Raw genomic sequence first — 20,484 nt, 5'->3', positions numbered from 1 at the left:
TTCATTGGTCCAGAAATTGTTCAAATATATATTTTGCTGAAGCAGCAGAGTCTGAGAGTCAGATGAAATTAGGTTTACCTGCATCCCCTGGTTTACTGATATCTGATTTAAACCATAACTTTATTGGATCAGAGTTCTGATGTTCCCACGTCCAGGTTGCCTCTAGAAGATAGACTGGGGCCTGGGCTTAATGGCAATAGAATCTCCCGCACTAGTTGCAAGGTATGTAGTTGAGTGCTGAGCATCTAGTATTGTTCTTCTAATCATATCCTTTCCAGTTAATAGAGCTGCAAGTATCTTCTCTATAGTTAGATATCAGATGGGCTAAACTCACAATCTATATCATTCACCAGAATGGGAGTAAAAAGTACACACTGCAAGAAACTAGGGTGCTGATTTTGCCTTAGAGGAAGAGACACTGGTGAAATATGGGACAGCTATAGAAAATAGAGAGGACTTGTAGTTTTATGATCTTGGTGGCGGGTGGAGGTCCAAGAAGAGACTGGATAATGTATAGAGGTGATTAGGAATGAGGTATAATAAGGAGGCCCAGATTTAGTCTCCTGTTTGCAAGAGTTTCCCATGTTTAAGTTGGATTAAACCTTGGGGATTGCTTCAATTTGATGACTGAGCGTTTGTACATCAGTTCAAATAGTTTATAGTTCTGCAAATAATTCATGCATGGCTAAAGTATAGTGAAGAGATGAAGCACAAGAAAAATGAAAAACATAGTTTATGTGAAAGGGAGGGTATGACATTAAAAAGTGCACAGCTCGATTGTTGTTATGAGGGGATTCAGTAATGAAAAGGAAAAATGGTCTAGTTATTTGTCTTGATGGTAGACAAAGGTCCTCTCAATTAGACAAAGTTAATAAAAGAAAAGCAAATGTTGGTTGATGAAAGAGGTAAAAAGACACCAAAAAGAAATGGATAGAAATGGAAAGAAGGGATCAATCTTTCTTAGGAGAAATAAATCAAATTAAGGATGAGTTGTACCAAATTTCTAGGTGTCAAAAGCACTTTAAGTTCAGACTCTGTGGTAGTCATTAGCTGATTTGCTGTGAGATCCATTATTCCAGGCCCTTTCCTTGCTGTACTCTGAATCTCAGAACATGACTAGGTTAAACTGTATTTCTCATTATGCTTTGACAATTGGCTTCTGTTTAGGTTCAGGCAATGGAAAGCACTGGTGGAGATTGGAGGGGAGAATGAGAGGAAAAGCATCCTGCCACTAAGAAAGGCACAGTGAACCATCACATACAGCACTTTCAGTGACTTGGAAGGCTACCAATTTTGACTGAATTCAGAAAAAGAAATTATTCCTGGGTACAATTACTCTTCATTTATAGACCTGTGAAAATAAAGAAACAAGTTATCTGCCTCTAACATACCCAAAATTCAATGGTGAGACAGATGCAGGATAACGGCTATAGACCTTCCAGTTCAAAAAAAGGGGAAATGGAGGTAAAGTCTTGACTAGTGTGGCTCAGTGTTGTTCTGCCAACTGAAAAGTCAGGGGTTCTATTCCTGGTCAGGGCATGTACCTGGGTTGCAGGTCAGGTCCCCAGTTGGGGGCGTACAAGAGGCAACCAATCGACGTTTCTCTCACATCGATGTTTCTCTCCCTATCTTTCTCCCTCCCTTCTCCTCTCTCTAAAAATAAATAAATAAATATAATCTTTAAAAAATGAAAATAAAAGGAATCTCTGGTCCACAGCAGTTTTGAAATACAATTGGGTGGATATTGGAAGTTCCTTAATTAGATTCTTTGACTTGGGAATAATCTCCATAGCTCTTGGCTCTGCCCTATGGGTTCTTGGTTCTGCTGTCTGAGTCATTGAGTCATCCTTTCTTTTCATGGAAAGTAGTATGTATTCAAAGATGAGCAGGTTTATCAGCTTACTCCGTGGAAGTAAAATTGGGGGGATCTGACAGCCTTCTTTTGTTTTGTACTTTTTGTCCTTCCAATTCCAAGTTGACATCATTTCTGCTAATAAATTTCTTAAGAACTTTATGGGTCTTCATATATTTCAATGGGCTCTACTCCATTAAACAAACCACACAATTCACAGATTGTTTCAAAATAATCCAATCTCTATCTTTGGCTCCTGCTGAGAATGAAAAGCTGAGGAAAACACTTTTAAACTTCTTAGAGGCCCAGTGGGTTGATTGAGAGTATCTGAGGCATATCCTTAATATCTTGAAATGTCCCTTTGTATAACTAAGCTTCCTAACCTTTTAATAAATTTTGAGTTTTTCAAAAGATTATAGAGTTACTCCCCAGACATTTTCTCCAGAGTGGGCTTTCCTGACAGTGCTCAGAAGTCATCTCCTAGTATTAGTGTTTTTTGCCTGCTGGGGAAGATGAAGATTTTCAACATCATTAAGTCCTGATCCCTTTTCGTTTAACCGTTCTTTCCTTAAATTGTCTCGCTTTTCTTTCATTTCACTACAAGTAGCCAGAATAAACCAGTTGCTACCTTCAACACTTCACTTGGAAATCTCCTTAACTATGTAACCAAGGTCATTACTTACAAGTTTGGCTTTCAATATAATTGCAGGAGACAATGTCAGTAAGGTCTCTGCCACTACATAACAAGAACTGCCTTTCTTCTAGTCTCCACTAACATGTTCTTCCCTTTCTTTCTGAGTCCTCAACAGCAGTGTCCTCGGAGTCTGTAATTCTACTGATAATCTGGTCATGGTGATTTAGGCTTTTTCCATCATGCTCTTCACCATCCTTCCTGCCTCGACTGGCTGCTCAGTTCCAAAACCACAGACTTGTTTTTTAGGTATTTGTTATACTAGCGCCCCACTTCTAGGCACCAAAATCTGTGTTAGTTTTCTATTTCTGTGTAACAAATCCCATAAACTTAACAGCATAAAACAACACACAATTTATTATTTCTGTTTCTGTGGGTAAAGAGTCTGGGCACCGCTTCGCTGGGGTTTCCACTTTGGCTACATTAAATGTGTTGGCTGGACTGTGTTCCCACCTGGAGTCTTGACTGAAAGAAGAATCTGCTTCCAGACTCTTTTAGGCTGTTGGCAGAATTAATTTCCTTGCAGTTGCACAGCTGAGAGTTTCAGAGGTTTTTGCTGCTGTCAGCCAGATGCTGTCCTCAGCTTCTAGAGGCCATCCAAGTTCCTTGCCACATGCCTCTCAATAAGCAGTTCACAATATAGTGGCTTGCTTCTTCAAAGCCAGAGGGAAAGCAAAACAGGACAATTCTGTCAGCAGGATGGATTCTTAGGTAATGTAACATAATGATGGTGGTAATGTCCTCCCATCCCATCAGGCATATAATAATGTAATGTAATATAATTATGGGAGTTCCATCCCATTACCTTTGCCATATTCTGTTGGTTGGAAGCAATTCACAGGCTCTACCTACATTTGGGGAAAGGAGCTTAAAGATGGGCATTAATACCAGAGGGCAAAGATCATTGGGAGTTATCTTAGGGTTTATCTGCCACATTCAACAGTGGGGAATGGAAAGAAGTGGATAAATACACCCTTCTTCTTCACTCAGGCAGACAATTCTAGATGAATTCTAAACAACTAATTGAAGATCTAGAAAAACAAGGCCTAGATGCCTACAGCAATACTTAGATTGATAATATGCCCCTGAACCAGCTTTCCTTCCTTCCATGTTTTAGTTTTCCAGTTCTCTGCTCTTGTTCACTAGGGTCCCCTCCCAAAACCAACTACTTGCAAACAAGTTATTGTCTCAGACTCTAATTTCTTGTGGAATTCTGATTAAGATAGAAGGAGTGAATAAGTCTGTATAAATGGTATGTTACAAAATAGGAGGGGCAGTGAGCAGAAAGTTCTCCCCACAGAATTACGCGCCCCCCACCCCATTTCCCATATAAATTCTCCAGACTATTTTTAACAATGCATTCAAAAGTATTCCAAGACATGGTATCTTAACTCATTCATAAAGCCAGAACTTTCAAGGGACACTTGACTGGACTAGGCTGGCAAGTGAAGCTCACTTAGTTTCTGCTGCAGAGAGAGAACTTTATAAAATATCAACCTGGCAGAGCTTGAAAGCTCAAAGAAAGCAACAGAAATGTTTAAACATAAAGGAGAAAACTATTATGGAACATTTATCACAAAACAGCAGTTCTTTCAGTTGTCTCTATCTTCATGTCACCTCAAGGGGTGACTACCATTCACTCTACTCTGGCAGAGTAACTGTCATTCACTCTGTTTTGGCCAAGGTATTTGTCAAATCATAAAGCTGAAATGAGATGACTGTCAGGTAATATGTTTAGGGGTGGGGGTAGGGATGGGACACAAAGTAAGGAAAACCATGACAATTGGGAAAAGAGTTATGAGGAAAAGCATGTATGGCCAGGGAGCAGAACTAATGGGAGCAGAAGCGAAGAACTTGAGTCAGAGTCATCTAGCACAGCAAATTATTTTAATCCTCACATAAAACTTCTCAAGTGAGTGTCTTATAATTAAACTGGCTACATGGTCAGAGTCATCATTTCCCTTTTTTAACATTAGGTGGGTACTCTTTGAAATGTCTAAAGACAGGTGGCTATCATTTGGTTGAGTGTATTTTATATACGGGCCCAGCACTGAGCTAATTGCTTTGAATACAACTTTGCAACATCTTTATGAAGATAGATGCTATTATCATCCTTTCCCCTAAGTATGAGGAAACTGTTAACCCCAGTTAGGATGTTGAGTAACTTGCCCAAGGTCATACAGCTAGTAAATGACAGAGCCAAGACCCAAGTTCATGTCTGCTGACTCTAAGGCTAAGGTCTTTAACCATAGCTTCACATTGTTGCCTCAGGCTTCAAGACAGGAAATCTCAGAATATTGTTTTTTAATATTTAAAACGAATTTAAGTTTCTCCATATTTCATTTTAGTCTCTTAAACTAGCTATCTTAAAATTTATGTTCTTCTCTATAAATGCGAACTAATTTATAGTGACAGGAAGCACACCAGTGGCTACTTGAGGATACGAGAGGGCAGGGGGCGAGATGAGGGTCAGGAGGAAGGAAATACAAAGTGGCGCACCCAGACTTTAGGGACTGATCAATATTTTTATGATCTTGATTGCAGTGATAGTTTCACCGTTACATACATATGTCAAAACTCATCAAATGATCTTTTAAATATGTGCAGTTTATTGGATAACAATTATACTTCATATTATAGATGAGGAAGTGGTTATCAACAATTGCGTGTCTTGTCCAAGATTAGCCAGAGAAGTGGTAGCAGAGACAGAATAAACATACAGTTCTTAAGATTTTTTTTGAACATCATTTTTTCCCTTTCAATTTTATAAATTATTCCTACATGGTTTCAGAAGGATTTGAAGAGACATAAATATGACAGAGGATTGTGTTTAAGAATAATTCTGGGTTAACGTATGTCAATTGAGCACTGGAAATCCATTGTGAATCATCAGAGAAAAAAGTTCAATTCATCTTTTTAGCAATTTGTCATCATATACAATCTGAGTACTATGTATTTTTAGGAATTCTAAAATTGTGTAACCAGTAGGGGGCAACTAAATACTTTAGAAATAGCACTTGTACAGGAGAACAAATTAAAATGGAACACTTAGCATTCCCAGTTGTGTAGAAGAATTAAATTCCTTCTAAAATGGTAATTAATGCCCAGCCACACATTTTACAACACTGAATTTGTGAAGATAATTAAAACACTCCCCTAAGTAGACATATTATAAAACCACAGTCTAAGGCATATATGTGGCAGATTATTTTGGTTGTTTTTTCAGTCTCCAAGGTTCTTTGTAAAACTCTTATTATTTTATAACCAATGATTCTTTTGGAAAACTTCTTATATTATAGAAAATATAATAAACATTGACTTATTTCTGTTGGTTATTCTAAGATTCTGCAATTTCACTTGACATTCTAAGATCAAAGTAAATAGGGCTTACTCAGGATCTTGTTCTTAACCTAAATTTTAATAAAGTATCATTTACTAATCTTCTTTTATGGAGACTAATTTTAAGGTTGTTGTATTAGTCATGGTTCTTCAGAAAAAAAATAACTAAATGTGTGTGTGTATGTGTGATATATATTTAAAATCTTCCCTTTTACTTCAACCTCAAAAAGAAGTTAACATCAAAACATATTAATTCTTTCTCCAAAACATATCTCCATCCTAGTTTAGGCCACATTTAACTCTTGCCTGGACTTTAGCCCTAATATCTGGTCTCTCTGCTTCCTTTTTTACCCTCTTCAAGCCTTTAAGGAGAAGCTACTGTGACTTTCTTAAAAAGCAAATTTGGTCAGGTCCCCTATCTGCTAAAAAATATTTGGTGTGCACTCTGAATAGAATTAAAACTCTAACCATGTCATGGAGCTTCCAACAGGACCTGGCCTCTATCAACTGCTTCAATTTAATTGGCAGCCATGCCTGTTTTACTCCCTACAGCATATATTCTGTTCCTAGCATAATTTGATCCTCAAAAGTCATTCAGCAACTATTAAAAAATTAATGAATAGAGGTGATGACTTAAATTTTAGATATTCAATATATTTGTGGTGGAGCATTTAACTGAACATTACAATAATTAGCAAGTAAATGTATGATTATGTTGCTCAGGAGAGAAGACGAGGCTAGAGATATAGTTGGTAGATTAAAAAGAATAAGAACATAAGATTTATTTTCTCTTCCTTTTTCTAGGAAGATATATAGAGTAGAAAGAGGAAGTGGCTAAATATAGAATTTGGGGGCAATAAAGAAAGATAAACTTGCAAAGGAGAGGAGCAGTCAGAAAGATAAGAGGAAAGCTAAGAGAGTATGGGTGACAAAAAAAACCCCAAAAACAAAAAACTAAAGAAAAAGAAAATTTCTGCCCAAAAACAAACAAGAGACATACAAAGAAGATGTCAATTGATGATGACTGCTAAAATGAAAAGCCTAAGCAGATCTAGTTCTAAGATAGCCCTTTATTACAGGCCATGGTTAAGATGTATAGGCAAAATAAATCAGAAGCAAAAAGAGCCTTTGCAGAAGTGACAAACTAGGCTAGTGCTCTGGCAGCCTCTCGTGCTGAAATACACAGGCATGTGCTGATTCAGAAGCTATATGTAGGCTCAGTAGAAAATAGTGATTTTTTTAAAAATAAACTTTTGTTATTATAAATGTAGTAGATGTACGGTAGAAAGTCAGAAACTAAATATAAGCAAAGCAGGAAAATAAAAATGATCGTATTCCTTAGCCAGAGATTACCACTATTAACAGCCATGTTATATACCTTTAATTTTCCCCATATATGCATATAAATAAATAAATAAATAAATATGTATTTTAAGCCAAAATGGTATCACAGTCAATGTGCAGTTTTGTAACCTATTTACTTTTTTAAAATTAACAATCTCCACCTTTCCAAGTCAATAAATTTTCATTTTACCTAAAAACCAAATTCAGATTTTTCTGTTAGTTTCCAAAATATCTTTACTGTAAAAATTAGTAACTAAAAGTAAACAATTACTATTTATTTTTCCTTTCCTGTAGGAACCATATTTCAGGGTAACCAAATAGTACCAGATAATAAAGGCAAGCTCTAGTTTACCAAAAAAAGTCAGAACGTAGAAGAATGATGGAAATAGAGTTATTTTGCAATTCTCTTTGAAATTATTGGTCTTTCAACAGGTGTTAAAGCTTGAAATTTATGTTTGAAGTGGGACTGGACATCTTTAGAGTATCAAAGTAATGTTAAACAAATTATGTTTTGGCCACGAATTTATGAAGTAGGAATGAGACTGTCATATCATTAGTTCAGTTATCAGCTTAAACATCAAGCAAATAGCATAAAAGATGCCATATAAAAAATACTATATCAACCATAAGTATTCTAGCACAAAATGTTTAACGTGAATTCATTAAGTCTTTACCTCTAATATCTTTCAAAGACATTAGCTTTCAAAAAACATTTTTACATTTATGAAAAAATCATCGATAAGATGTTCTGGGTTGCTAAGCAATACTGTGAAGGCAAAAGAATAAGAAAATGCATGCGTTACTGTGTTGTGCTTAGAGGTATGTTTTGTTTTACTTTGATTTATTGTACTTAATAAGTTTGGTGAGAGTAAATTGGCTTAGGTTGTTGACTCCATGTACTGTAAGAGGAGGTCTGGTTAAAGGTCTCACTTGAATGGAAAACGCAGCTCTGAAATCCAGTCTAGCTCTTGGTTACTGAAGAAGTGACTTTCATTCTCATATCACAAAGGAGATCTTGATATTTGAATTGAGGATTGTGTAGAGTATTAAATAAATCTGCTTTCGTGACCTGATGTTATGCCCATACCTTATATAATTCTCAGAATGAGGGCAGTTCTGTGAAAGTCTTGGTATCACTGGGAGGATGGTAGAGTATATGGCCTGTGTGTAATTTTCTTACAACTGAGTGGAGTGAAAACACAGTAGAATTGTGTAGAATGTAACATTCTACATAAATAGTAATCATGGTAGTTTAAATTCCATGAGTTATGTAATTCTTATAACTGTAATATTGGCTTTAAAAAAAAAAAAACTCCACAGATGAGAAAAAGGGCGTTGGTGAGGTTACACAGCCAGTAAATGTAAGGCTGGGATTAGAACTGAGATCTGACTACAGTTCAGTTCAACCCCTCTACATTATACTACATCAGTGAGTCAAATTTGTATTAATGAACCTTATAATATTGGTTGAAGTGATTTTGAGATTTTCTTTGAACCTAATAAGAACACTAACTCATAACAGTTTCTGGATTATCACTGCTAACCTGATGGAAACATCTGTGGATAAAATGAAAGTACTTAGTTCTTGTCAAGTATTAGCACTGAAAAAATAAAACATTAACTGAACACTTTCGATTTTTTTCAGATAACAGTCAGTGCTATTCAAGGCAAAACCTAAACTTTTACTTGACATTTTTTGCTACTTTTTGTGAATTTGACAGTTGTGCATTTGGAATCTGTTCAAATTCTATTTGTAGCTGAATTATGTGAACTCCAAGGAGATCAGTACATCTGCTTCTTAGCATCTCTAGGGTAATCTGTATTTGCAGAAAGCTTTATATAAATTTGGACATGTTAACATGCTCAATCTGATTTATTTACCATAAGTCACATGATGTTAGCCTTTCGAAGGGGCTTAAAGAAGTTTGCAGCAAATAACAAGTAGCATGAGCTGCTTTTGAACTGAATACTTTTACTAACAGAAAGCATCGACATGATAAGGAAGGAAAGATTACTACACAGGGTTCAACAGAAGTAATGCCGTAGAGTGTGTTTGGTAGGGTATGTGAATGTCTTGCATGAGATGAACAGCAATTTGAACACTTCACCTAAAATGTCATATGGTGTGCTTGAGTGTGATGTTGTTATGTTACAGAATTGCATGCTTACGATTTTGTAATAAAAGATTTTTATGTAATAAAAAAGGGGTGTTATTTGTGCCAGATCCTGTATTTGATTAAAGGTAGAAAATAACAAGTAGTAGTGGTAGAGTGCATTCCAAGACCCAGCCTATAGGTAGAGAAAAGAAAGTAACATATTTTGAAGGGTTTTTTTTTTTCCTAAAACAGAGACCCAGTTACAGTTTAGAGTGTGGGTCTCTAAGAAATGAGACATTTAAAAAACAACATAATCACATCTTTTTATCATACCTAAGACAATTCCCAATAATTCTTTAATATCATGTAACACCCAGTCAGTATTAAAATTTCCCTGTCTCAATAATGTATTTTTATAAAAGTGATTTATTTGAATCAGAATCTAAGAAAAGCCCATGTATTACATTTGGTTGATATGTCTAATGAGTCTATTTTAATCTATAAACAGTGCTTTCTTTTGTTTTTTCCTTGCCTTTATTTGTTGTATAAAGGTCATCTTCTTCTAGAATTTTCTGTCCTTAGTTTATTCAGATCATTGTTTTCATATGGTGTACTACTTTTGTAATAATTTAAGGAAGGATTGTTAGAATATAAATGATGCCAGGTCCAAGACAACACGTATTTAGCTGACAGAGAGAGGAGTTAGTGGGGAGTGTTCAACAGTGTATGACCACCAAGGGTAAATTTTTTGTTTATCTCTGGAAAGGAGCTGACATTCAAAGACGAAGTCTTAAATAAAGGTGTGCCAACTCCAGTCCATTTCTGGGAGGGTGTTAACAGGGACTAAGGGTTAAAGAAACAACTGAGGAAGTCTGATTGGGAGAGTCTGGTCTCAGCTGTGCACATAAGAATATCAGACAAAAGTAAGGATCCCACAGGAATTGACTGAAAAACAACTAGGGGAGAATATCAAGAGGGCCCACAACAGAGAGAGGAATCAGACAGGAACATGGTGAACAGGTGTTTTGGGAACATAGGATACGTGCCTTCTTTTTCCACCTTGTCATCGTGGCAGCACTGTTCTGGAGTGAAAGGAGACAGTAAATACCTAGGAAATTCGGTGGAAGGCATCTAGGTAGGATTTGTCATTGTTGGGAGGGGTGGTGTTAGATGGCTGTTACTTGACAATGCTGTAAGTATGCATGGCACCTTCACTCCAGCAGAGAACAGCAGAAATGACAGTTCTGAAACTTGTTTAGTTTGTAAGTAAGAGGTGGCCTCTGATGGTTTCGCATCCATATCAGGAAAGGGGTGGAGTAATCTAGTGATACTTAATAATGTTTTTGTAAATAGGATAGGCTTTCAACCCAGGAAAAACTAATAGCTTATTAAATTGAAAAACTAATAACTTTTTAAAAATCTGGTTTATATAAATTGAATTACTCATGACTTCTTAGAAATTCTATAAATGGGTAAATACAGGTTGGACAAAGCTAACTGGATAATCTACACTAGTAATATGAGTATATAATCTTCTATATGTTTAAAGATACAGACATAAAAGTCATTCGGATATTTTGCAGTGAAACTACAAATTTGGTTTTATCAAGAAAGTACTACAGAAGTATGTTTTGAATAATCTCATGTGGTTGAAGGAAAGAAAGAGAGAGTAAAGCTTGGTAAAATAGAAGTAAGACACAATTTCTTTGCACTATAGTTAAAACTTTTGAAGGGTATAGGCTTATTTATTTGTTCTGTTTCCTATGTTTACATCATTGTGATAAACAGCTTTTTATACACTCTCATGAAATTGAAATAAAAAACATATTTACACTGGAAATGGGTAGGTATCAGAAAGAAATGGGCTCATCTTTTTAAAATTTATTTGGAGTTTAGGATGCCCTCTGAGCTGAATTAAAACTCAGGAGTCAATTCTTACATCCTGAGCATAAATTTCTAACTATTTCCAGAGATGGTGTTAAAAGTCATAGCGCCTAATCTTGAATAGGCAAGGTGGGTGGAAAGAGTAGGCAGAGCTTTTCAGTAAGGCTTAATTGTCCTTTACCTGTGAATACATAATTATATAATTCATTATGATGAACTTTCATTTTTAGACATCTATCATTAGGGAATCATTAACGCTTCATAGATATTTGAACATTGTATATTATTCTGTCTTTTGTTATTCTAAATCATGATCTCCTAAATATATGCTAATTTCTTAGTCTGGTTATTAATAAATCACCTTCATTGGTACATTGAGCAAACTTAAATAAGAAAGTCATTATCAAAAAAAACTTAAAATGCTCTACCAGTACAACTATTTAAAAGAAAATACCAGTAAAATGCTAATATAATCTTACCTATATTGATGAGAAAAGAAAAAAAAAGGAAATGCTTAATGTTTTTGCTTCTAAAAGGCATATACTAGATGGAGATAGTTATACAAATGGGTATTAATACTTGATCCGATGAGGCCAATTGATATAAAGTAAGAATTTTATTGGACTTATTGTGATGTTAGGCATATGAATGATTATTTTTTCCTTTAAAATATTATTAAAATAATTTAACAATTCTGTTTTGTATAATCAATGGTTTTTACATTTATGTAAATATTTACCATTTTCAATGTTATTTCTTTAGTCTCAACTCTCAGACCTTCCATTTGAGATCATTTTATTTTTGTCTAAAGAAAGAAATTTCTTTGTACACTATCATATCATCTGCAAACAGTGACAGTTTTACTTCCTCCTTTCCAATTTGGATGTTTTTTATTTCTTTTTTCTTGTCTGATTGCTGTGGTTAGGACTTCCACTACTGTGTAATATAGAAGTGGTGAAAGGAGACATCCTTGTCTTGTTCCTGATCTTAGTGGGAAAGCTTTTAGTTTTGCCCCTTGAGTATGATGTTGGTTGTTGGTTTCTCATATATGGTCTTTATTATGTTGAGATATGCTCCCTCTACAACCACTCTGCTGAGTGTTTTTGTCATAAATGGGTGCTGTACTTTATCAAATACTGTTTCCACATCTATTGATATTTCATGTGATTTTTTTATCTTTCCTTGTGTTTATGTGCTGTATTATGTTTATCAGTTTGTGTATCTTGTATCATCCTTGCATCCCTGGGATGAATCCCACTTGATCATGGTGGATGATCTTTTTAATGTATTGCTAGATGTAATTTGCCAATATGTTTTTGAGGATTTTAGCATCTATGTTCATCAGTGATATTGGTCTGTAGTTTTCTTTCTTTGTGGTGTCTTGATCTGGTTTGGTGTTTAGGATGATGTCAGCCTCATAAAAAAAGTTTGGAAGTCTTCCCTCTTCTTGGATTTTTTTGGAATAGTCTGAGGATAAGGATTAGCTCTTCCTTAAGTGTTTTGTAAGATTCTCCTGTGAAATCACCTGGTCCAGGGCTTTTGTGTGCTGGGAGTTTTTTTTATTACTGTCTCAATTTTACCAGCTGTTATCAGTCTGTTCAGGCTTTCTACTTCTTCTTCATTCAGTTTTGGAAGATTATATTTTTTCTAGAAATTTGTCCATTTAATCAACTTACACATTACACAAAAATAAACACAAGATGAATAAAAGACTTAAATATAATTCGTGATACCATAAATGTCCTATAGGAGAACATAGGCAGGAAACTCTCAGATATTCCATGCAGCAATATTTTCACCGATATGTCCCCTAGAGCAAGGGACATAAAGGAAAGAATAAACAAATGGCACTTCATCGAAATAAGAAGCTTCTGCATAGCTAAAGAAAATATCAGCAAAATAAAAAGGGAACCAACTGTATGGGAAAATATATTTGTCAATGCTATCTCAGACAAAGGTTTGATCTCCAAAATATATAAAGAATTCACATGACTCCACTCCAGGAAGACAAACAATCCAATTAAAAAATGGGCAAAGGACCTGAACAGACAATTCTCCAGGGAGGACATACACAGGGCCCAGAGACATATGAAAGGATGCTCAGCAATATTAGCCACCAGAGAGATGTAAATTAAAGCCACAATGAGATACCACTTCACACCTGTCAGGATTGACCATCATTAATGAATCAACAAACAACAAGTGCTGATGAGGTTGTGGTGAAAAGAGAACCCTAGTGCACTGTTGGTGGGAATGTAGACTGGTGCAGCCACTGTGGAAAACAGTATGGAATTTCCTCAAAAAACTAAAAATGGAACTGCCTTTTGACACAGCAATTCCACTGCTGGGATTATACTCTGTGAATCCTGAAACACTAATTGAAAAGAATCTATGCACCCCAATGTTCATAGCAGCACAATTTACAATAGCCAAGTGTTGGAAGCAACCTAAGTGCCCATCAGTAAATGAATGGACCAAAAAACTATGGTACATTTACACAATGAAATACTATGCAGCAGAAGGAAAGAAGGAGCTACTATCCTTCACAACAGCATGGATGGAACTGGAGAACATTATGCTAAGCGAAATAAGCCAGGAGGTGAAAGAGAAATCACCATATGATTTCACCTAATAAAGGAACCTAATCGACAGAGCAGACAAGCAAGCAAAATAGAACCAGAGACATTGAAATAAAGAACAAACTGATAGTAACCATAGGGGAGTGGGAAGGGGATAACAGAAAAAAGGGGAAGGGTAGTCAAGGAACATGTAGAAAGGACACATAGACAAAGCCAAAAGGGGGTAGGATTGAGGGGGTGGGAGGTGAGGATGGGAGGAGCAGGGGGAGTGGCGGGGGGAGAAATGGACAAAACCATATTGAACAACAATAAAAAAAAAAAGAAAGAAAAAGACACGAGCTTCCTCTCTCTGCCGTGTGAGGAGACAGTGAGAAGGCGGCCATTTGTGAGTTGAGATGGAGGGCCCTCACCAAGAGCCAAATCTGGCAGCACCCTGATGGACTTTCAGTCTCCAGAACTATGAGAAATAAATGTCTGTTGTTTAAAAAATAGAAAGAAAAAGATATTTCTTTAGATTTTCTATTAGACTATATTAGCGGCGAACTCTGTTTTTGCTTGCCTGAAAATGCCTTTATTTTGGCCTCATTCTTGAAAGATCTTTCCATTGGTTACTGACAGTCTTTTCCTTTTGGCCCAGTGAAGATATTTTCTAGTCTTCTCATTTCTATTGTTACTGATGTAAATCAATTACAGGATACTTTGAAGATAATTTGTATTTTCTTTCTCTGCTACTTTAAAGGTTTTCTTTTTGTTTTTGGTGTTCTATGTAGTTTCACTATGGTGTCTCTACATGTGGATTTATTATTCTTTAGGTTGCTTGGGATTTGGGGGACTTAAGTCTGTGGGTTGGAGTCTTTCATCACTTCTGGAAAGTTCTCAGTCATTATTTTGTCAAATATTGCCTCTGCCCTATATTCTCTTTCTTATTCTCCTGGAGCTATAATTGGATTGATTTTGGACCTCACAATGTGTTCCATGTCACTTAAAGTATATTTTATATTTTTCATTTTTCTTTCTTTTTCTCTCATGTTTGGGATAATTTCTCCAATTCTACTCCCTGTTTAACTAAATTGTATATCTGCTGTGTCAAACTCACTGTTAAACCTCTCCACTGAGTTTTAAATTTTAATAATTTATATATTTCAATTCTTTAAGTCCTATTTTTTCCAAATATCTTCAATCATTCTTTATAGTTTATTATTCTCTGTACATATTTTCAAGCTTGCCTTTTATTCCTTTATTCATATTTTATATAATTACCTTATAGTCTATGCCTGGTAATCTCAGTGTCTGAAGTCCTTTTGAATCTGTTTCTCCAGCTCTATGTTTATTTCGTTTCTCACTAATGATGTCTTATTATTTCTGGTTATCTTTTTGAAATGTGAGCTGCTAATTTTCCTCAGAATTTTATTTATAATCATTCTGTAACACTTAAGATGAAGATGAGTTCTTCCAGAGATGATTGGCATTTATTTCTGCCAGATATCTGAGAGTAGTATCAGTTAAAAATTATCAGTTTAAGATGTTTTGGAATTACCCAGGTAGTAAGAATTCAAGTTAGCATTTTTGAGTGAGAGCTGGATTGTGACTCCAAGTTCTTGGATATGATTTTGTTTTTTTCCCTGTCCATTAAGGTGCCAAGGCTTAAGACAGTTAAATTTTCTTTGTAGAGAGCAGTGTATATGCTAGTAAGGGACAAGTTTATTTCTAGCACATCTTTACACTGAATGAGTAATGTTTGGAACCACAGTCTTCTGTATATGTGCAGGGCAGGTTATGAGTTTTTTCTCTTATAAAGCAATGAAAACCACAGCTTATGTTAACTGGGTTTAGCAAATGACCTTAGGATAAAAGCCTGGTTTTAGATCTACTCAACTCTCTAGGTTCTGCCTTCATTTCACTTTTAACACAGTAATTTGTTATTGATTTCCAGTTAATCAATATATTTAATCAACTTAAAAAATAATTTTCTAAGACTGTTGTTTTCAGTGTGATCACTGATTGAAATATCTGGTCAGTGATATTGACAGGAACAGAAGCTTGTTTTTTCTACTTTATTTACTTTTTATTTTTTCAGTATATTTTATTGATTATGCCATTACAGTGTCCCATTTTTCCCCCTTTATTCCCCTCCACCCTGCATCTGCCCTCCCACCAGCATTCCCACCCCCTTAGTTCATGTCCATGGGTTGTACATATAAGTTCTTTTGCTTCTCCATTTCCTATACTGTTCTTAACCTCCCCCTTTCTATTTTGTACCTACCATTTATACTTCTTATTTCCTGTACCTTTACTTCCATCCTCCCCAACACCTCCTCTGATAGCCTTTTATGTGATCTCTATTTCTATGATTCTATTTCTGCTTTAGTTGTTTACTTAGTTTGTTTTTGTTTTTAGGTTCAGTTATTGAGAGTTGTGAGTTTGTTGTCATTTTATTGTTCATAATTTTGATCTTTTTCTTAAATAAGTCCCTTTAACATTTCATATAATAAGGGCTTGATGATAATGAACTCCTTTAACTTGACCTTATCTGGGAAGCACTTTATTTGCCCTTCCGTTCTAAATGAGAGCTTTGCTGGATAGAGTAATCTTAGGTGTAGGTCCTTACCTTTTGTGACTTTGAATACTTCTTTCCAGCCCCTTCTTGCCTCTAAGGTTTCTTTTGAGAAGTCAGCTAACAGTCTTATGGGAACTCCTTTGTAGGTTACTGTCTCCTTTTCTCTTTCTGCTTTTAATATTCTCTCTTTATCTTTAATCTTGGGAAATGTAATTACAATGTGCCTTCATGTGTGCTTCCTTGATCCAACTTCTTTGGGACTTTCTGAGCTTCCTGGATCTCCTGGAACTCTATTTCCTTAGCCAGATTGGGAAAGTTCTCCTTCATTGTTTTTTCAAATAAGTTTTCAATTTCTTGCTCTTCCTCTTCTCCTTCTGGCACCGCTATGATTCAGATGTTGGAATGTTTAAAGTTGCCATGGAGGTTCCTAAGCCTCTCCTCACTTTTTTGAATTCTAATTTCTTCATTCTGTTCTGGTGGAATGTTTATTTCTTCCATCTATTCCAAATCATTGATTTGAGTCCCAGTTTCTTTCCCTTCAATGTATATTTTTCTTTATTTCAATTTGCATAGCCTTCACTTTTTCCTCTATTTTGCGACCATATTCAACCATTTCTGTGCGCATCCTGATTACCAGTGTTTTGAACTCTGCATCTGATAGGCTGGCTCTCTCTTCATCACTTAGTTCTTTTTTGGCGTTTTGATCTGTGCTTTCATTTGGGCCATATTTGTTTGTCTTGGTGCTCCTGTTGTATTGTAAGGGGTGGAACCTTATGTATACACCAGGATGGAGCAACCTATGTCACTACATTGTGGCACTGTACATGGGGGAGGGGTCAGAGAGGGAACAATGTCGCTCGGCTCTCAGTCTTCTTTCAGTCACTTCTCTCGCTACCCTCATGCAAACTGGGCTCTTCTGGTGCTGATCCCTGGGTGGGTGGGTAGGTTTGTGTATGTTCTAGGCCCCTGTGGGTCTCTCCAATGAACTCTTCTGTGAGGCTAGGAGTTTCTCCTTCCACTGCAACACCCACAGGTTTTTACCACCAGAGGTTTTGAGGCTTTTCCTGTGCTGGAACCCTGGGTTGGGCGGTCTGTCTAGCTTCCCAGCTATTCCTCCCAGTTTATTTACACGGAAATGTTGGACTGCCAGCTGCTGCCTTGCTGTGTGTCTTCTCAGCTCCCTCTGCCCTTCCTACTGGTCTGGATGAATGTTTCTTCTTTAACTCCTTGGTCATTGGACTTCCATACAGTTTTATTTTCTGGCAGTTCTGGTTGTTTTTTGTTTAAAAATTTTTGTTGTCCTTCTTTTTGTTGTGCGAAGAGGCAATGCATATCTACCTATGCCTCCATCTTGTCTAGAAGTCCTACCTTTTTTGTTGTTGTTCATTATATTACAGTTATCCCAATTTTTTCCCTTTTCCTCTCCTCCACCCAGCTCACCCCTCACTTCCACAGTCAATCTTCCCTCCGTGTCCATGTCCATGAGTCATTCAGACATGTTCTTTAATCCTTTCCCCTTCATTCCATCATTCCCCTTTCCACCTCTCCTCCTAAAGCTATCAGTCTGTTCCATGTTTCCATATCTCTGGTTCTATTTTTCTCATTAGTTTATCTTCCAGTTATAAATGAGGTTATATGGTATTTGTCTTTTGTTTACTGGCTTATTTCACTTAGCATAATAATCTCCAGTTCCATCCATGCTGTCAAAAAAGTAGGACTTCTTTCTTTCTGCTGCATAGTATTTCACTGTGTAAATGTACCACAGTTTTTGCAACCCACTCATCTACTGATGGGCATTTGGGCTATTTCCATCACTTGGCTATTGTAAATAGCGCTGCTATGATCATTGGTGTGCATAAATTCTTTTAAATTTCTATTTCAGGATTCTTAGGATATATCCCTGACAGTGGAATTGCTGGGTCAAAAGGCAGTTCCATTTTTAATTTTTTGAGGAAATTCCATACAGTTTTCCACAGTGGCTGCACCAGTCTGCATTCCCACCAACAGTGGACTAGGGTTCCCTTTTCTCCACATCCTTGCCAGCATTTGTTGTTTGTTAATTTGTTAATGACATTCTGACAGGTGTGAGGTGCTATCTCATTGTAGTTTTAATTTGCATCTCTTTGATGGTTAGTGATGTTCAGAATTTTTTTATGTCTCTGGGCCCTGTGTATGTCCTCCTTGGAGAAGTAACTGTTCAGGTCCTTTGCCCATTTTTTAATTGGGTTGTTTATCTTCCTGGTGTTGAGTCACATGAGTTCTCTATATATTTTGGAGATTAAACCCTTGTCTGATATATCATTGGCAAATACGTTCTCCCATACAGTCAGTTCTGTTTTCATTTTGATGATGGTTTCTTTAGCTGTGCAGAAACTTTTTAATTTGATGTAGTCCCATTTGTTTATTTTTTTCTTTTATTTCCTAGCCCTAGGAGACATTGCTGACATGGGATATCTGAAATTTTACTGCCTATGTTTTCCACTAGGACTTTTATGGTATCACAATTTATGATGTCTGTCAGGAAATGTCCAGCCATTGTTAATATAATGAGAATGGCTTGTGTGACATTAATGTAGCCTGGAAGCCAAGGAAAGTAGACGGGATTGTGCATGTGTGAACAATGACAACTTCACTGTACTAATCAGTGGGGTGATAGACACCATTGAGTAAGCATGTGTACTGTGTGGCTGTCACATTTAAATTTTTAAGCAAGTAGAGCAACAAATCTGCATCAAACTTTGTGTTAAGCTTGAACATTCCTCCACAGAAACTATTCAGATGATTCAGAAGGCTGCATCTATGGGCAACTGATGATTGGCAGCTTCAATAAAACAATGCACTTGCCTGTGCATTGTGTCTCATGCAGAATTTTTTGGTGAAACATCAAATCACCCAGGTGACTCAGCTCCCCCACAGTACAGATTTGGTGCCCAGCAACATCTGGCTTTTCGCAAAACTAAAATCATCTTTGAAAGGGGAAAGATTTCAGACCATCGATGAGATCCAGGAAAATATGATGGGATAGCAGAGGGTGATTGGGAAAACTTTGTGAGGTCCCAAGGTTCCTATTTTGAAGGGGACTGAGGTCTCATTTTCCTTTGTACAGTATTTCTTGTATCTTGTTTCTTCTTCAATAAATGTCTCTATTTTTCATATTACGTGGCTGGATATCTTCTGGACAGACCTCGTATATTTAAGTCCTTTATCCATTTTGAGTTTATTCTGGTGTATGGTGTAAATTGGTGGCCTAGTTTCATTTTTTTTTTTTTTTTTGCATGTACTAGTTCAATTATCCCAACACTATTTATTGAAGAGACTGTTTTTACTCCATTGTGCGCTCTTGCCCCCTTTGTCAAATATTAATTGACCATAGAGACATGGGTTTATTTCTGGGCTCTCTATTCTGTTCCATTGATTTATGTGTCTATTCTTATGCCAGCACCAGACTGTCTTGATTACAGTAGCCTTGTAGTACAATTTAATATCAGGTATTATGATCCCTCCAACTTTGTTGTACTTTCTCAGGATTTCCGAGGCTATTTGGCGTCTTCTTATATTCCATATAAATTTTTGGAATATTTGTTCTAGATATGTGAAATATGCCATTGGTTTTTTAATAGGAATTGTGCTGAATCTGTAGATTGCTTTGGGTCATATGGACATTTTAATGATGTTAATTCTTCTTTATTTGTATCTTTCTCAATTTCTTTCTTTAGTGTGCTGTAGTTTTCCAAGTCCAGATCTTTTACATCCTTGGTTAAATTTATTCCTAGGTACTTTATTTTTCTAAAAGCCTATATTCTTCTTTATATTTTATTATCCAAATTTTCCATGATGTTTTCAAAACAAATCATACTAAAGAGAAATATGTGAAATCAATATGCAATATTTTGCAAGCAAATTTGTAGATTTTATGGACTTTTAATATATTATTGTATGTTTACTACATGTTTGGTTGATGATTTTGCACATGACTATTAGTTTATTTTACTAAATAGAAGTTTAAATATTATTATTCTGTAGTGCATTTAGCCTTCGAACCACTCATTTGTTTGCTCAAATTCACTTTAGATGATTTTACATAACCATTTAAAAAATCTCTGTGTTTTAGAACTGCTACTGAATAAAAGTGGAGTTTGGCT

The sequence above is a fragment of the Pteronotus mesoamericanus genome, unplaced genomic scaffold (assembly GCF_021234165.1).
Source record: "Pteronotus mesoamericanus isolate MK-2021 breed Mesoamerican mustached bat unplaced genomic scaffold, CSHL_Meso_final contig_56, whole genome shotgun sequence".
Taxonomy (NCBI): Eukaryota; Metazoa; Chordata; class Mammalia; order Chiroptera; family Mormoopidae; genus Pteronotus; species Pteronotus mesoamericanus.
Note: the sequence above shows the minus strand (reverse complement) of the source record.